Consider the following 17,246-nt stretch of genomic DNA (forward strand, 5'->3'; position numbering starts at 1 on the left):
GAGACAGCTGCAATCTTTTTTTTTTTTTTTTAACATAGGTGATAGGTTCTTCTTTTAATTTTTCCCCCCAATTTAAGTGCTGGCTGGTTGTTAGTTTGTTTCTGGGATGGGCAGAAAAAATGTGAACTTTCATGTTGAAGGTTATGAGAACTTGTGTGTGTGTTTATGTGTGAGTGTGTTAGATCATTCTGAATATTTAGCCTTGATAATAATCAAACAACCAGTCAGTTGCTGGGCTTCTGTTAGCAGTAGCTGACATGCTGGACCTCAAATGGAGAAGCAGACTCATCAGTGACACCAGGGCTGGCCTCAGGGAAAACCAGCCAAGAGCCAGCTTTTGTCTTTCTGAACCCACTCCCTCTAGACTCTACTGTAAGTCATGGCAAGAAATGAGAGTTGCAAGAAGTGACAAGTTCTGGAATTATCATTTGCATTGTTAATAATTGTACAGTAGATCCAAGCAATCCAGACCAGACCAGATGTGGCACCCTGCTGTCCCCCAGGGAACTGTCCTGGAGGCTGGTGGCTCCAAAAGACTCTACCCTTATCCTGTTTATCCTTGGCATTATCTTTGTTGCATTTCAAAGACTGGAAGTGTGACCCCTCCAAGCACTGAGCATTAGCTGGTGTGTAGGCTCTTTCCCAGGTGGGAGGCCTGCCTGTGGTATATGTCTGGGAGTTGGAATTGACTCACGTGATTACAGAGGCTGAACAGTCCCCACGATCTGCACCTGCAAGCTGGAGACCCAGGAAAGTCAGTGGTGTAATTCAGTCCATGTCCAAAGGCTTAAGAACTAGGGGAGCTGGGGCGCCTGGGTGGCTCAGTCGTTAAGTGTCTGCCTTTGGCTCAGGACATGATCCCAGGGTCCTGGGATCGAGCCCCACATCGGGCTCCCTGCTCTGCTGGGAGTCTGCTTCTTCCTCTCCCACTTCCCCTGCTTGTGTTCCCTCTCTCGCTGGCTGTCTCTCTCTGTCAAATAAATAAATAAATCAAATATAAAGAAAAAAAAAAAAGAGGGGCACCTGGGTAGCGCAGTTGTTAAGCGTCTGCCTTTGGCTCAGGGCGTGATCCTGGCGTTCCGGGATCAAGTCCCACGTCAGGCTCCTCTGCTGGGAGCCTGCTTCTTCCTCTCCCACTCCCCCTGCTTGTGTTCCCTCTCTCGCTGGCTGTCTCTCTGTCAAATAAATGAAAAATCTTAAAAAAAAAAAAAAAAAAGAACTAGGGGAGTTAATGGTGTAACTCCCTGTTCAAGAGAGAGGAAGGTGAAATAAGATGTCTCAGCAGGGAGGCAGGGAAAAGAGAGGTGAATTCTTCCTTCTTCCACCTTTTGTTCTCTTCAGGCCCTCGATGGATTGGATGAAACCCACCAACACAGGGGAGGGTCACCTGCTTTACTGAGTTCACTGATTCAAATGCCAATCTCATTTGGAAACACCCTCGCAGACACACTCAGAAATAATGTTTAATCAGGGCACCCCATAATCTAGTCAGGTTGACACACACAATTAGCCATTACAGGGATTATGGGAAGCTGCTTTAAAGATTAGGAAGAGAAGTTTCCTTTTGCATCCCACATGAAACAGAGGCCTTGTAGCCTGCAAGACTGAACACAGTCTTGAGTTACCTAAGCCCTGAGGAATTCCTGGCATCTAAGCCCTCTTTGGTAGGAATACCAGGAGCTTTATAGGGAAGCAGGTAAAGCAGATGCTCAGAGTGACAGAAAGCTCACAGGAATATGAATAGTGGCCTCCTGGAAGTGGAGTCCCACCATCCTTTCATTTCCTAGAGAACATTGCGCAGTGATGGAAATGTGTGGACACTGGCCAGTCCAGTAGCCACGAGTCACAGGTGCCTGTCGATTAATTGAAATGTGGCTGGTGCACCTGAGCAATTGAATCTTTACTTTTATTTTATCCTATTTTTTTTCTTTTTTCTTTTTTTAGAGAGAGAGCATGAGTGAGGGGTTGAGAGGATCAGAGGGAGAGAGAGAATCCCAAGCAGGCTTAACACAGAGGTCGATCTCACGACCCTGAGATCATGACCTGAGCCAAAATCAAGAGTCGGTCGCTTAACCAACTGAGCCACCCAGGCACCCTTATCCTAGTTAACGTTAATACAAATGGTCACCTGTGGCTGTTGACTGTGGTATTGGGTAGCACAGAGGTTACAAATAATAAAAAGCTTTTTAATTTTATGGCTAACCACGTTGAAAGCCCCAAATCCCGTTTTAGGAAAACTTCCAATTTATACAGCTTCAGAGAAGTAAGGTGTTACTATTCATTCAAAAAAGAAGGACGACTGAGCAGAACTTTAATAGGACTGAGGCAGAGGCACCTCACAGGGTGGAGAGACAGTCATGAATTTGTTTAAAATGCAGCCGAGGTCTGCGTCACTGTGCTTTGCTGGGGCGTTTATTCCCTTCCTTCCTGGTTAAAGCAGTTATTGCGGTGGTTCAGTGCTTTTGTGTTCAATAGACTTGATTTTTCACACAGCTGCGTTATCTCGGGCATGAAAGCTCTCTGCTTAATCTTCTCGATTTCTCCCTGCTCATCCCGGCGGCACAGATGTGAGCGTGACGTTTTCATCTTTCTCCCCAAGCGCTGATCAAGTATGACAGCTTCTATGATGTGCCCACATAGAAAAATACAAAAATGAAACTTTATGAAGAAAAAAAGAAGGCCCCGCCAAAGGAACCCGATGGCCCCAAATGCGGTTTCTCTCCCTTACTCCTTGGTAAGTTGGGGCCTTGTTCACACGTTTTACAGTTGCGGGAGAAAGGGCGAACCCTGACTCTGGCAGCTCACCTTGACGTAAGATCATTTAGCTTGTCATGAGTTTCCACTCTTACATGGCATCTCATGATCCTAATTAATCATTTCTGGGTGGACTTAGTGACATCTTTATAGGGGCCTCCTTTTCTTCTTCCCAGTAATTTTTCAAAGCAAAGGCACTTGGTTAAAGGAAAAAGTTGACTATCCAAAGTAGTTTCCCCATTGTGGAAAAAGACCTCTTCCAGCCGTTCCTACTCCCAGTAAATGCAAAAACAGAAGAAAAGGGGAAAATTGCAAAGGTTTCTAATAATGGTGGAACAGAGCCAAATGGCAAGATGAGACACAAGGCATGTGACATCTGTGGGAATCATTTACTGATTCAAAACCCAAACGACCAGGACTGTAATGAAATGGAAGTAAATTCGGGGAGTTAGTATCTATTCTGTGTGTGATCAGAGACTGGCAGGAGCCACTTGGCTGTGTTATTGTTGATTAACTAATATCATCGCCACTTACTTTCTAGGATCCAGAGGCTTTCCAGAATCTAGTATGATCTTGAGTCAGATGCTCATTGGATGCCCCCTGTCGTGGGTGTGGTAGCGTAGAGTTAGAGATACCCAATCATGAGCTGCACGGTGACTGTGTGGTCAGATCCAGCCAGGTGCTTGGGGAGAGGGGATGGCTATCATTATATAGACACCTCAGAGCAACTTTCCTGTCTTCAGTATCCCTAGGGCATCACCACCTGCTGCTTCCTGACCAAAGTTGGGCCCTGCACAGACAGGAAGTCTGCTTTCCAGCTGTACACTCCCACCCACCCGTGCCTTGCAGCACACCCGTGACTTGGTTTCCACAATCCAATGACTCTCTGCGGATTTCAAAAACATGCAGGTCCTCCTACACAGAGTGGTTACTGTGAGGTGTCGGGAAGCAAGCCTGTTGCAGTAATGCCACGTGGTGCCTGTAGGGAGAGAACCATATATAGCTCCCAGAGGTCTTGACCAGAAACTCCCTCGTTTCTCACGGTGGCTTCAGGAGCAGCTGCAGAGAAGAGCAGCAGCTTCCTCAGGTTGGCGAGGAGCCTCTCTCCTCTCAGACCACACTTTTTGCTGGATATAATGAAAAATAAGTTATAAGGTCATGGAAACGAAAGGTCATTGAAGGGGCAGGTGATATTAGGATAACTGAAATGTGGCTGTCACTTTCTGAGGCACCTGTATTAATTTTCCTACCCAGCCAACCCTGAAGCCATACTCAGAATTATTTGCCTTAGGGGTGCTGGGGTGGCTCAGTCTGTTAAGCGTCTGCCTTCAGCTCAAGTCATGATCCCAGGGTCCTGGGATCAAGCCCCACGTCAGGCTTCCTGCTCAGTGGGGGTCTGCTTCTCCCTCTGCCTCTTCCCCTCCCTGCCCTCATGCTCTTTCTCTCTCTCTCTCCCAAATAAATACAAACTTTAAAAAAAAAAAAAAAGAATTGTTTGCCTTCCTCCCAAGAAGAAAATACATTCTTTTTCTTCTTTCTTTCTTTCTTTCTTTCTTTCTTTCTTTCTTTCTTTCTTTCTTTCTTTCTTTCTTTCTTTCTCTCTTTCTCTCTTTCTCTCTTTCTCTCTTTCTCTCTTTCTCTCTTTCTCTCTTTGATTTATTTGTTTGACAGAGAGAGAGACATCCAGTGAGAGAGAGGGAACACCAGTAGGGGGAGTGGGAGAGGAAACAGCAGGCTCCCAGCAGAGCAGGGAGCCCGATATGGGGCTCGATCCCAGGACCCCGGGATCACGCCCTGAGCCAAACGCAGACTTTAACGACTGAGCTACCCAGGTGCCCTGAAAATGCACTTTTCATACATTAGTAAGTGTATCAGTCTGGGCCCAGTTAGGGGACAGAACCCACGTCAGTTGTTTTAACAGTGACAATTTGACATAAAGAATTGTTACCTGGGTGATGTGGAAGGCAACGAGGGGAAACAAAGAAACCCAAGAGGAGGCCATTGCAGGACACAGCTACCATTCCTGGGACAGGGGAGCCAAGGGAGGAGCTGGGATCATTAGTCCGAGGAGCCTGGAGGCCTAGCCCCACGGAGCTGAAACTCGGACTTCTGAGGAGGGGGCCCTGTGGTGCCAGGGCGTCTGGGTGCTAGCAATGGGGGGGTCTGTGGGCTTAGACCTTCATCTCTGAGGAGGGGCTGTGGTGTCTATCAGCTTGTCATCATGAGGCTCATTCTGCTGGTGCTGGAAAAACTGCAAAGCGCATTCAGCTATTGCTGCTGGATCCGAATGCTCTGGCAGGTGGACGCAGCCAGACTGCGGTGGCGCAGACAGGACTAGAGGCAGACAGGAAGAAATGAGCCCCTCCCCCCTCCAGCTTTGCAGGTTTTCTCTGGTTTCCCAGGTGCATGGAGCCTCAGAGAGAAGCGGAGGGTCAGGCTGACATGGAAAGCAGCCCAGGCAGGAGGAAGTGTCTGGAAGGGTGGATCTGAAACTGAGAAATAAGAGATTAATTATCGGCATGGTGAATTGTACAGATCTTATTGAAGGTTCTGTGGAAGTGTCTGAGAAGTGATTTACATTGCGGAGAGGGCAGCACTGTGTGATTCCCTTCCACCCAGAATAAATCCCTGCAAAATCTGTTTCCCTCAGCCAGTTTCTTCGTCCTGGACTCTACAACTGCCTCCTTGTTTTCAAAATGAACCACACCGTGTTACTTGCTCTAATCTTGTATCCCTTCACCTTGCCCTGCCATTAAAAATGATTATTCCCTCCCCTAGAAGGTGGGAGGAGCTTACACAATATATATTTTTTTTCTGTCAAAAGCAATATCTTTTGGCGCACTTAGGTGGCTCAGTCAGTTAAGTGTCCAAGTCTTGATTTCGGCTCAGGTCATGATCTCAGGGTCATGAGATTGAGCCCTACATTGGGCTCTGCGCTCAGCATAGAGTCTGCTTGAGATTCTTTCTCCCTCTCCCTCTGTCACTACCTTGCCCAGCATACTCTCTAAATAAATAAATAAATAAACAAACAAACAAAATCTTAAAAAGACCCTTTTCTTCACATCAGCGAAAGATAATAAAAAAAATTGAAAGGTTAAGATTAAAATTAAAAATTGCAATAAGAGTAAAAGAAACGAGAATACAAGAATAGAGAAGTGTCTAACTAATAAGAAAATTAATGAAATAAGCAAGACAAAGACAAATACTGCATTGTATCATTTATATGTGGAACCAAAAAAGAAAAACACATATGAGTCAAACTCATAGAAACAGAGTAGAAAAGTGATTGCTAGGGATAGGGGAAACAGTAGTAAAAGGGGACAGACTTGCATCTCTAAGATGAATAAGGTCTGGGGGCTCCTGGGTGGCTTAGTCAGTTAAGTGTTTGACTCTTGACTTCAGCTCAGGTGGTGATCTCAGGGTCATGAGATCGAGCCCTGTGTCTGGCTCCACACTTAGTGGCGTTGGCTTCTCTCCCTCTCCCTCTGCACCACCCTGTGCGCTCTCTCTCAAATAAATAAATTAATGAATAAATCTTTTTAGAAAAAAGGTGAATAAGGTCTGAGGAGCTCTTGTAAAGCAGGATGACTGTTGATAAGACTGGGCTAGATAAATAAGATTTGCTAAGAGAGTAGAACTTCAGTGTTTTCACCAAAAATAAGAGAATTATAACCTAATACATATTAGAGTTAACGTAAAACAACAGGGATAATGAAAGAATACTAACTACCGTTTATTAGGCATTTAAAGAATGAGTGACAGGCCCTGTGCTAAGTGCTTTCAGTGTAGTGTTTCATTCACATCTCCTGCGGCCCCACAAGGTGGGTACTCTTAGACCCTGTATTTCATAGGTTGGAAACTGAGACTTAGAGTATCCTCATAGCTCATAAAATTATGGAGCTGGAATTTAAATTCAGCTAGATCTGTCTAGATGCAGAGCCCAAGTTTTGTAGGAAAGCTCTGGGATAATCAACAGTAGAAAGAGGAAGAAACACATTAATCAGTGCCTGTAACGGTAGTGAGATCCCAAAGTAAGGATGGGTTACCGATTTGTTCAATAAAGTGTACTTGTGATAAGATAAAATGACAACAAAATCAGAGAAGAGGGTATGGGGGAGATGGGAGGAAACAAAATGACAAAAATCAAGGATGTGGGGAATATAAAGTCTCTTGTGAAACTGGCTCACTCCCCAGTGGCCTCTCTGTCCCTGCTGTCGAGGCCCCTGGTTGCTAAGAGCCTTGAGCATCTTGTCTGCCCTTTGCCTCAATCTCAATGAACAGGCATGGGCCCCTTCGTTAGGCCTTGCTCTTATCTAGCCTGCCAAAGAGGACTTCCCAAGCAGCCTTGGCCCATCAGCAGCCCCGAGTGGCCTGGTTTGACTTTCGCCTGTCCGCTGCCGCATAGTGATGGCATGGCAGTGCCTCAATATCCCAGACCTCATCAGCTTGTGGGTCCCAATGAGGCCATCTGACATTAACACCCACGTCTTCCTCGCCCCAAGACTCCATGCTCATACGGTCCTGGCAGAGATCTGCTCTTCTAGGAATCCCAAGGAAAAGGATCTTCCCCGTGTCCAGGCAGCCACTCCCCACCGGCATCTGCTGTTTCAACCCTGCCACCATGTGCCCTCTTATGCTCCAGGGGAGTGCTTGGAAAGTCTGGTGATCCCAGGATGCTCTGCAAGCACATTTCCTGAAAGGATGTGTTTTGCTGGATTGAAAGTGAGCATCAGGAAGCAACCACAATGGCATATTCTGTCTTACAGACCCCAAATTCACCAAAGAGCCAGAGTAGAAATATCAGGAAACAAGCTTGAGCTGGCACGACATGGGTTGGGTGATGGATAAGTAGGACTTTTCTGTCTCTTTGAGATGGTCTGGGGCTGTTTGTTTCCCAAGGCTTCCATCCACGATATGCTCATTTCCTAGGGTTAGTAAGCTATAGACACTCAGGCATTAGCAGGAAGTTGGTACTTTAGACAGCAAAGTTTACATTTATTACAAATAACTTCAAAGCAGTGTCATGGTCCTAGACAGATATGGGCCCTGGGGGACACCACTAACTTTCTCTGTCCTACTCAGCATCACTTGCTCCTTCTCTCACTGCAAAATAATAACAAATAAAAATATAAAAATAAAGCAATAGAAAGGTATAAGATAATAATAATAATAATAATAATAATAATAATAATAATAATACTGTGTACCTTGCAATAACTAGGGTGACTATGTATCCTACTTGCCCTGAATAATTTTGGTTTATTTTTTGCTCCATTATTATAGTATCTCCTTTCACCCTTAAAAGTTATCATAACACAATAACCATAACACAATAAGTGGGGGTCCCAGTTTGTCGATTGTATAAAATATGAGGTTCCTTACTTGGAAGGATAATGAGTTCAACAAGTGAGGGGCCAGACAGCAGGGAGTTTGAGTTGGGCTCTTGGTCCCAATCTTGTTGTGGCGCCACCTGGTGGCAGCTTTCTGACTTAAATATCCATAGGGACTATTCTGAGTATTTTCACAGACTGAGACATTAATGACAGTAGTAGCAATGCTAGGATTCTCCCTCTTAGTTGGTTTCCAAATCATGGAGATTGGGCTGGCAAACTCCTGGGATTGCATCAACCCATCCGATACAGGGTGGCCTGCCTTTGCTGCCTGGCCTTGGCATCCTTTCACCATCATCCTTCCCCTAGACAAGAACGTTGCCCACCCCATTTAGGGAACTAGGGCTGGACAGAGGATGGAGGTGAATTGCCTACCACTTTGTATTTGAATTCAAATTATCATAGTTAGTACTGCTAAGCACAATAATAGTTAACATTTACTGAGAGGTTTCTTTGGTCAGCAATTTACACTATACGCAGAAGTACACTATAGACTCTGCTGTGATGCACTTTCCAACCCCACTGAGGTCCATGTCTCTCCGTATCTATGATGTACTTAGAAGATATTATTTTGGTTTGTGCTTGATTTCTTTTTATCCTTTTATAAAAATAGAGCCTTCAGATTTTGATTTAAATTGAATTTTAGGCTTTGATTAGAAACTTTCGTGTTTATCATATGCCCCCAAGTTATTTGATAATAGGCACATTTTAATGTTTTGCAATCTATCTGGAATGGGTGAAGCTTGGGCTGTTGGGTTCATGGCTGAATTAGGTGAGAGACTCTGGGATCAGTCCTTGAAGGGGAGGTCATGTTTGAAAGATCAAGTTTGAGTTGATGTTAATTTCTGGTCTCAGTTGGCCCCAGTTATCCCAGGTTTCTACTAATGAGATCCTTGTCATATTCCCCTTAGGCATGTGCATGAGCCTCTGTGTGTGTGTGCGCATACTCGTTGTCATGCTGGAGAGCTTCGTTTTGTTTTTTGTTTTTTGTTTTTTTTTTTGGGAGAGAGAGAGTGTGTGAGCACATTGTGGGGAGGTGAAAAAGGAGAGGAGGACCGAGAATTCCAAGCAGGCCCCATGCCCAGCTCAGAGCCCAATTGCAGGGCTCCATCCCATGACCCTGAGATCATGACCTGTGCTGAAATCAAAAGTCCGTCGCTCAACTGACTGAGCCACCCTGGTGCCCCTCTGGAAGGATTTTAACATTAGAATCAGAATATGTTTTTGCAGTTCCTGGCCATATTGACTGACTTTCCTTCCTTGGGAAAGTCTTTGTTGAATCTCTGCCTCTCCTGATCTTTCACACAAAGCTAATAGACAAAACAGCTGCCATCTGAATATGCTGAATGAAAAATTTCAGTGTTGCAAAGTGGTAAAGAACAACTTGGTTCAGATTCTTCGTTTGTATTGTTCCATGTAGGCACAAGAAACTATGACAGTGTAGACAATCGCCACGTTCCTCTGTGTAAATTCTTCTGGGCTGTACACATACATGTTGGAGGATGTACCTCATTCAAGGAATGGCTACTATTATTTTTATAATCGGATACAACCTCAGAAAAAGAGCCAGTTTCACTCTGGTCTTTTCAGTCATGAATATTACCACCTCCGTCCCTGGCAGTTGTGTAAAGAATTGATTGGACCCAGCTTGACTCCACCTGCAACACAGGACACCTGGAGATCTCACGGCAAGAAGAGTCAGGCTTGATGTTCAAAACTGAACAAGTTTATTTATTATTTGAAGAGAGAACAGAATAAATGGAGAACCTTAGGGAAATAATTTTTACAGGTAGTTTTCAATCTATAACTGCAGCGCTGAGTCCCTCTGCTATTTCCTGATGGTAACTGATTTTTTTATGCAAGGAAGCACAGGAGAGACGTTTTACTTTTGTGAGAAAGATTTACTATCTCATGCAGATATGCTTCTCTCCTAGGTATGTTTTTCTTTTTAAATTTCACTGAAATGCTGGGCCAGATTTTGGAGATCTGGTTTCCTGTTCTTGTTCCATTTCTAATTTACTGCATTATAATAGGCAATATCCTTAACCCCTCTGGGCTTTTCAACTCAAGCAAAAATAAAAATTAGGACATCTAGCCTACATAAAAAGAATGTCAAGGGAATATGGTAGATTATTTTTGATGTTTCGAAGAAATAAATAACATATACTACTAATAATTCTCATTGTTCTATTTAAACTTGTACTGAGAATAAGAATCACTCACTTTTAGGGAATGAAGGAAAAATAAAAGTGAGTGGAGAGATGGTAGTGTTAATGCTTTGACCAATCTGAAGTAGAATAGGGGCATTCCTCTATAAAACCAGATGTGGTTCATCATTTTCATGGAACAGTATCTGCATGATCAGATATAGGGTAATGCCCGTAATGCCCTCTAGGTCCATCCATGTTGTCGCAAACAGCAAGATACACATTTTCTTTACCCGTTTGTCCATCGATGGACACTTAGGTTGTTTCCATGTCTTGGCGCTTATAAATGATGCTGCAATGAATATGGGAGTGCAGACATCGTTTCAAGCTAGTGTTTTCATTTGCCTTGGATAAACACCCATAAGTGGAATTGCTGGATTATATGGTGGTTCTATTTTTAATGTGTTGAGGAGCCTCCATACTGTTTTCCATAGTGAGTTGTCCCAATTTACATTCCCGCCAGTGCATAAGGGTTCTCTTTTCTCCACATCTTTTCTTTGTTATCACTTGTCTTTTTGATAATAGCCATTCTAGTAGGTATGAGGTGATATCTCATTGTGGTTTTGATTTGCATTTCTGTGGTGATTAGTGATGGTGGGCACATTTTCATGTATGTGTTGGCCATTTGTATGTCTTCTTTGGAAAAAATGTCTATTTAGATCCTCTGCCTATCTTTTAATTGATTGTCTTTTTTTATTGAGTTGCACTGTTTCCTTTTAGGGTGATGAAAATGTTGGAACTAGAGAACAGTGGTGGTTGCACTATATTATGATTGTATCAAATGCCACCGAATTGTTCACTTTAAAGTGGTTAATTTTATGTTATGTGAATTTCACCTCAACAAAAAGAAGAAAATCCAAATGCTAAGGTGCAGCATTATGCACATACCCAAGTGATCATGGATCAGTCTAATAGCAAACTGCGAGGTTGGGACACTCGGCAGGCACGGAGGTGATGCACGGAGGGTTGACCAGGAGGATGGATGAGTGTATGAAACTAGAGTACGGCCCATTCGTTTATAGACAGTAGAAGTGTGTTTAAAAATCATCTGAAGCAAGAGCGTGTTCTTCACCAGATCGTGATTGCCAGATATCTTATTCAAACACCAAACAAAATTAGCCATGGTTGGTTCAGAGTGGAGTTTCTGAGCACTGTATTTAACTTGACCTAGATATTGACAAGAACAACAGTGGAGTCCTTGATGTTGAAATCAGCAAATCAGGCTGTTATTCTTTATCTCTTTTTGTGGCATTGCTCTCTGTGCAGATGTGTTTAGTTCACATTGCTATGTCCCTACAGCATATTGGGGGGGGGGGCGGGATTACAGATGTGCTAGTAAATAAATAAATCATCCTCTGCAAGACCCTTGTGACCCCTGGAAGAAAAAGTTGACTCAAAAATGCTTAAACACTTTCCAGGAATTCATCATGCTTTTAAGTTCAGTAACACAGTGGCAGAGATGTCAGTTTCTAGAAAGTCACAGATGAAAGTCACACCTTGGTAATGCCACACTCACCAATGTGCCGGAACTTATTGTCTAATACTGGGGAGAGAGCAACAAGGCACTTCTTTGGAGAGGTGTAAAGGGGGCAAGAAAATAAATAAGCCTAAGATATCCTGAAACTCTCTTAAGGGGTTCAAAGGAGAATGCTCTTATATAGACCAGAAGCTTTGAAGAAGCCGGTGCTGGATGAACTAAAAGGATGTGGAGGACACTTACCACACAATAGCATACTAACTTAACAGCTTTCCTTGAGCAGAATTTGTATTTCCTGGCTCTGTATTCACAATTTCCCTTTTTCTTTCTTCTAAGCTAACTAGATTATAAGAGCTGTTCTCTTTAACAGCCGATCAAGCTCTTTTACCATCTTTCAAACAAGATAAACAACATATTTGTGAGCATGTGTGTGAGTGTAGACACTTCTATCCAAAATGTGGCATATACAGAGTTAAACAAAATCCTGTTAACAATTCTCCTAGGGGAAAGTGGAAATGACATACCTATTATTCCAGATCCAGAAAAAGATTTTCTACAAAGCCTGGAAAAGTCAGTAAATGGGGATCACCTTGAATGATAAGGGGATGGTAACTTGAGAGATAAAGAATCACCAGGGAAGCGGCTATGCACCTTTGGCTGGGGCTCAGAACTGTTCATTATTAGCAGCTAAGTCTTAAAATGTGATCAGTTAAGACCAGTGGGGATTAAGACCTGGATGACGTTTCGACTAGGAATATGAAACATACAACCAGAGAGAGTCTGGGGGACACAGAGATAGGCAGCCAGTGAGAAAATAGTTATAATTACAGAATAAAGAGAAAATAAATGGCACAAATGAAACAACATCTAGGAAATAAGTATATAAAGAGCTGCAATCGCTTGTGAGAAGACAGTGCATTTACCAGAAGAAAAAAAAAATCCAACCAGTTGAACTGAAAAATCCCATCTAAATATGAAAGCAGGGAATGTATTCTGAAGCTGGAAATACTCATCAGTGTGTTAAATGTCACACATTCTAAAAATATGAGATAGATTTCAACAGCCCTATAGTTAAAGACTGATGATTGGAATTTTGCTTTTATGATGCCATAGCAATTCAGATGGTTCTGAGGTTTCCATAGCAACAGCCTGATGCTACTTTTTGTTCTGTGTAGTCACATGATGCCTGATGTACTGCTGCGTAGAGAAGCAGTTGGTTGTATTTCCTAATTAGTGGCATGGAGACCAGGGGCCACCATGAAGGACTTCTATTCCTCTTGGTTCTGAGCCTTAAAAAAAAAAAAAGTCATGTAACGATAATCTCTTTTCTGCAAGTTGGCACTTCTGCTGGGTGTCAACTTTGCCTTGATGAGCCGCTGCTCTATATTAACAGTATTATTGTTTCATGAATTGCATATCTATCTGGATAAAATTCCCTCAAGCAGATGACCCCTTCTACTTGTGGCGCCCAATTGTCTTAGAAGTTGCTGCCAATATATAAGTGGGTCGTTAGGCACAAAAAGTGTACCATTTTCAGCCTAGGATGAGCAGCAGACTAGCCTGTGAGAGCCAGGGCATACTATTGTGTCATGAAAGGTTAGACAAGTCACTGCAATGATCTGTACCCCATTTTTACCACCTGTCAAACGGGAGTGATGACAAAATGATGACAGTCTTCTTACTCAAAGGGTAATATCTATAAAACATTTGGACAAGTTTTGTCAAACATGTTTGGGACGGGTTGCACATGTTGGGAGAATCCCACTGCCCCAGGTTGGTGTATGAGAAGTATCAAGGGGCTACATGGCTTAACTTAGAGTCAGGGAGAATACCATGCAGCCTGAAAGCATAATTAAGACAGTTGGAAATCTCTCCTGAGCTCTCATTAAGTTTATAAGTGTTTTCTTACTGAGGCAGACTTGGGTGCCTAACACTTTGACCATCACGCTTATTAATGAGCATCAGGTTCAGTTAAGAGCCATCTAAACTAACCTTGACATTGGCTGTTTTTCAGAGGGGGTCAGAAGTTTATGGGTTCTAGTCCTAAGTGATGTCAGCAACATTTGTTATCCCGGCTGAATTAATTCACTCCTTTATATTATGTTTTCTTTATATGAGAGGACATTTACAAAAGAGCATAAAATGGTACCTTGTATAAGAAGGTAGCCAATAAATACTTATTTACCTTCCTCCTCTGATCCCTTTCTTCATCTGAAATTCTTGCATTTCTGGAATTTTGCCGTGCGAGAGAATTTTGCCGTGCGGGAGTTAAAAGGTAAACCGGTGATGTAAGCATGTTTGGAGCTAAGGACCACAGTCTGGAGATGCTACATATCATCATCAGTGTGAGGCATTAAGCTTTTACTATCCATGGGACACTGTACCTAGTGATGGAAATGCAGAGTTGTGATAGCCTGTGCTTGAGGGTTACAATGCAGTTGAAGGTTATAAGATAACAACAAAAGGTAACATAAATTCCGTGTCCAATAGACATTACAGAGAAGAAATGGGCTGGATTGCTGAGGAGAAGCTTCCTGCAGGGAGAAGAGTGCTTGTGGACTTTGAAAGGAGCATTTAATATTTATGAAGTGCTTATGAAGTTATGGGCAGTGGGCCCTGTGTCTGCTTGATCTCATTGATTAAGGGGGAGATTCTTGATAAGGGAGTAAAAGTGGGAAGGTGGGAATGGTGGTCTCCTAGTGGGAGTGATCGGATGAGTTTGGCAGGAGGGGAGGTAAATAGGAAAGAGGATGTCAGATGACTCTGAAAGGCAAATTATGGAGTTTAGACTTGACTGTCATGTAGCGGGGAGTCATTGTACATTTCTTCGTAGGGAATGCTGTGTGCCCCATTGTACAATTTAAGAGAGAAAACTGGTGAAAGCAACCACGGAGACTACTGGCACAGCCCAGGCATCCAGTCATGGGACCTTGGCACAGAAGGAGAGGCAGAAGGCAAGGATGTGGACAAAGTTGGCCAGGAGAATTATTACCATTGATGATAGCATTTGAAAAGTCTGGAGAGGGAGCTCATTTGGGAGAAGGAAGGTCTAAGTTGAATTTGGGATATATAAAACTTGAGGGAACTACAAACATGTGGGGGTATCTTTCCTAGAATGTATTAGACATGATGAACTCACATCATGGGGAATGTGCCCCCTCACCTTCCTCATGGGCAACTGGGGAGCCCACAGCCACACACGGCCCATGAGGCTAATGGCACACATTATCTTTCCTCTTCAGGGAGTAGAGAGGTTGGCCACCACTGGAAACTACCTTCTGCCTTCTTACAGGGCCAGAATCATACCTGGCTTTCATTTTCTGGCCAGTGTGCTAGGGGAGTGTGAGTCATATGTTTCTATTTAGCTCCATCTCTCTTTATCTTTCTTTTTTTCTGGCAAATTATGGACTCAAATAAAAATCAAACTGTCTATTGCTAACCTCCAAATATGTCATTCAGCAAGTGTTCATTGACTACTTCCCGGAGACAGGCCCAAGTCCTCTCCATCACTTCTGCCCACCACACCTGGTTGGCCTTTTCCCTATGTGCACTGATTGTGAGTGGAGGAATGGTTGGATACAGGTCAAAGCAAATGTCTATGGAGAATTTCCAAGTCATTCCATCAGCATTTGTAAGCCTGGTCTAAATAAAATACCTTTATTTACAAAGGACATATAATAGTGTGCTGGAGGAAAAAGAATGTTGGATTCTTTGTGAGGACCTGCATAATCTTAGGAGATTCACTGAACTCCCTGAGACTCAATTTACTTATCTAGGAAACGAGTGGATAAAATACTTGATAGAGAATTCCACTCTAATATCCTATGCTTTTATAGCATGGAGTTAGGCTTATAATACCTTTGAGAGGTAGCATATTGTAGTTATAGACTATAAGCTATTTCTTTAATGTAAATTATTCTTTGAGAGTAAAACTTACATCCAAGGGCCACCTTGACCAGTTGAAGGCCACAGCTCCCTTTCTGAATCCCCTGGTCCTGGGCTCAACCCGACAGTGGCAGCCTCAGAGGCTGAGTAACCCTCTCCTCTCTTAGGAGGCTAGGAAGATAATTAAGAAGGAAGAAGATGCACAGTCTATTCCTATGGGTCACACATGGGTGACATTGAATAAAAGAACAGCAATGCTTTCGGGCCATCATACTTCCTTTACTCAATCACGTGGGTCCCACCCCACACTCCTACCTACTCCACTGCTCCATTGATCGTGGGTTCTGTGCAGCCAGTCCTCTGGCCCTGCTCCTGTCATTACCATTGACCCAGGTAATTCCACTCTGGTTTTACTTTCACCTGCTGCTGTTTTGGAGCCATTGCAGGCTCTCTGTGCCTCACTGCTGTTAGCATTCTCTTCCGCTCTGTGGCGGAACCCGGCCAATCCTGCTTCCGCTGGGTCTAGCTCAGCTCAGCCCAAGCCTTCCAAGACTAGTCTGGATTACAGTTCCCTGATGTTTTGACTGGTGCCAGCCTTCTCTACTGTTGCCACCATCACATCCCTCTAGAACTGCTGTAGATGCCACTCCCTGATGTCTTGCTCTAATGTGGCTACCAGAGATACTCCACATGGCTGCTAACTCTGAACACTGCTGCCACTCAAACCCAGGTCTGACTCTGGTTCCTGCTCTGCCACCACCAAGGCCACCCTATCACCTCTTCTGGCAAGACCATTATGGATATGTGCGCTCACATCAATGCCATGGCTGCTACTATCAGCCTCACCTGTAATGCTAACTCCTATCAGGATAGCTAAAGCTATCCTCATAGCTTCTTACCTATGGGCGATACTCCTTCTCCCTACATTGAGCCTTTTTTTATTTTCCTGCCACAATAGGCCTGCAAGATTTTAGTGATCTAGTTTAGTGGACTTATCCTAAGTCCTCAAGAGGATCAGGAAGACTGCACACACTGGCAGGACTTGCCAGGGTTTTGGAGTCTGCTTCTATTGCAATGTTCTGATTTTCAGTACCTTTCCTTCCACTTAGGGTGGTACCTCTTTCCCCAAGAACATCCTACAGATGTCGAGGTTAAGTCACAAATATCTCTCATGGCAGATGTCTAGGACTAAATGAGAAAATGAGAAGAATCCATCTCTAAATCCTTCTTTTAGGGTCTCCCAGGAAGCAAGAGCCTTATACAAATGGCGTCTTTAGGCTTCTTGAAGCAGACATGCAGATTAGACCCCACCATGGCTTTGGGCTACACCTTATAATACACATACGAGGAAAAGGTGGATGGAATGTTCTTGTTGAGCTATGTGCCTAGGTAAAACCTGTCCAGATACAGACTCTGGCAAAGGAAGGTCAATGTGTGATGGCCCCAGATTGGTTTAACAAAGAAATAGTAAGCGAAATCCAGGCCCAGCGACCCAGATTCAAAGCATTCCTCTCTCCTGGGCATTGTTTTCTT

At 43.6% G+C, this 17,246-nt stretch overlaps 1 protein-coding gene across 1 annotated transcript in view; it reads left to right on the forward strand.

The window, feature by feature from the left end:
• The window catches only part of FRMD4A (FERM domain containing 4A), a 746,022-nt gene that overhangs the window by 277,631 nt on the left and 451,145 nt on the right, over positions 1–17,246 (forward strand).

The sequence above is a fragment of the Ursus maritimus genome, unplaced genomic scaffold (assembly GCF_017311325.1).
Source record: "Ursus maritimus isolate PB19 unplaced genomic scaffold, ASM1731132v1 scaffold_31, whole genome shotgun sequence".
In the NCBI taxonomy this organism is placed as follows: Eukaryota; Metazoa; Chordata; class Mammalia; order Carnivora; family Ursidae; genus Ursus; species Ursus maritimus.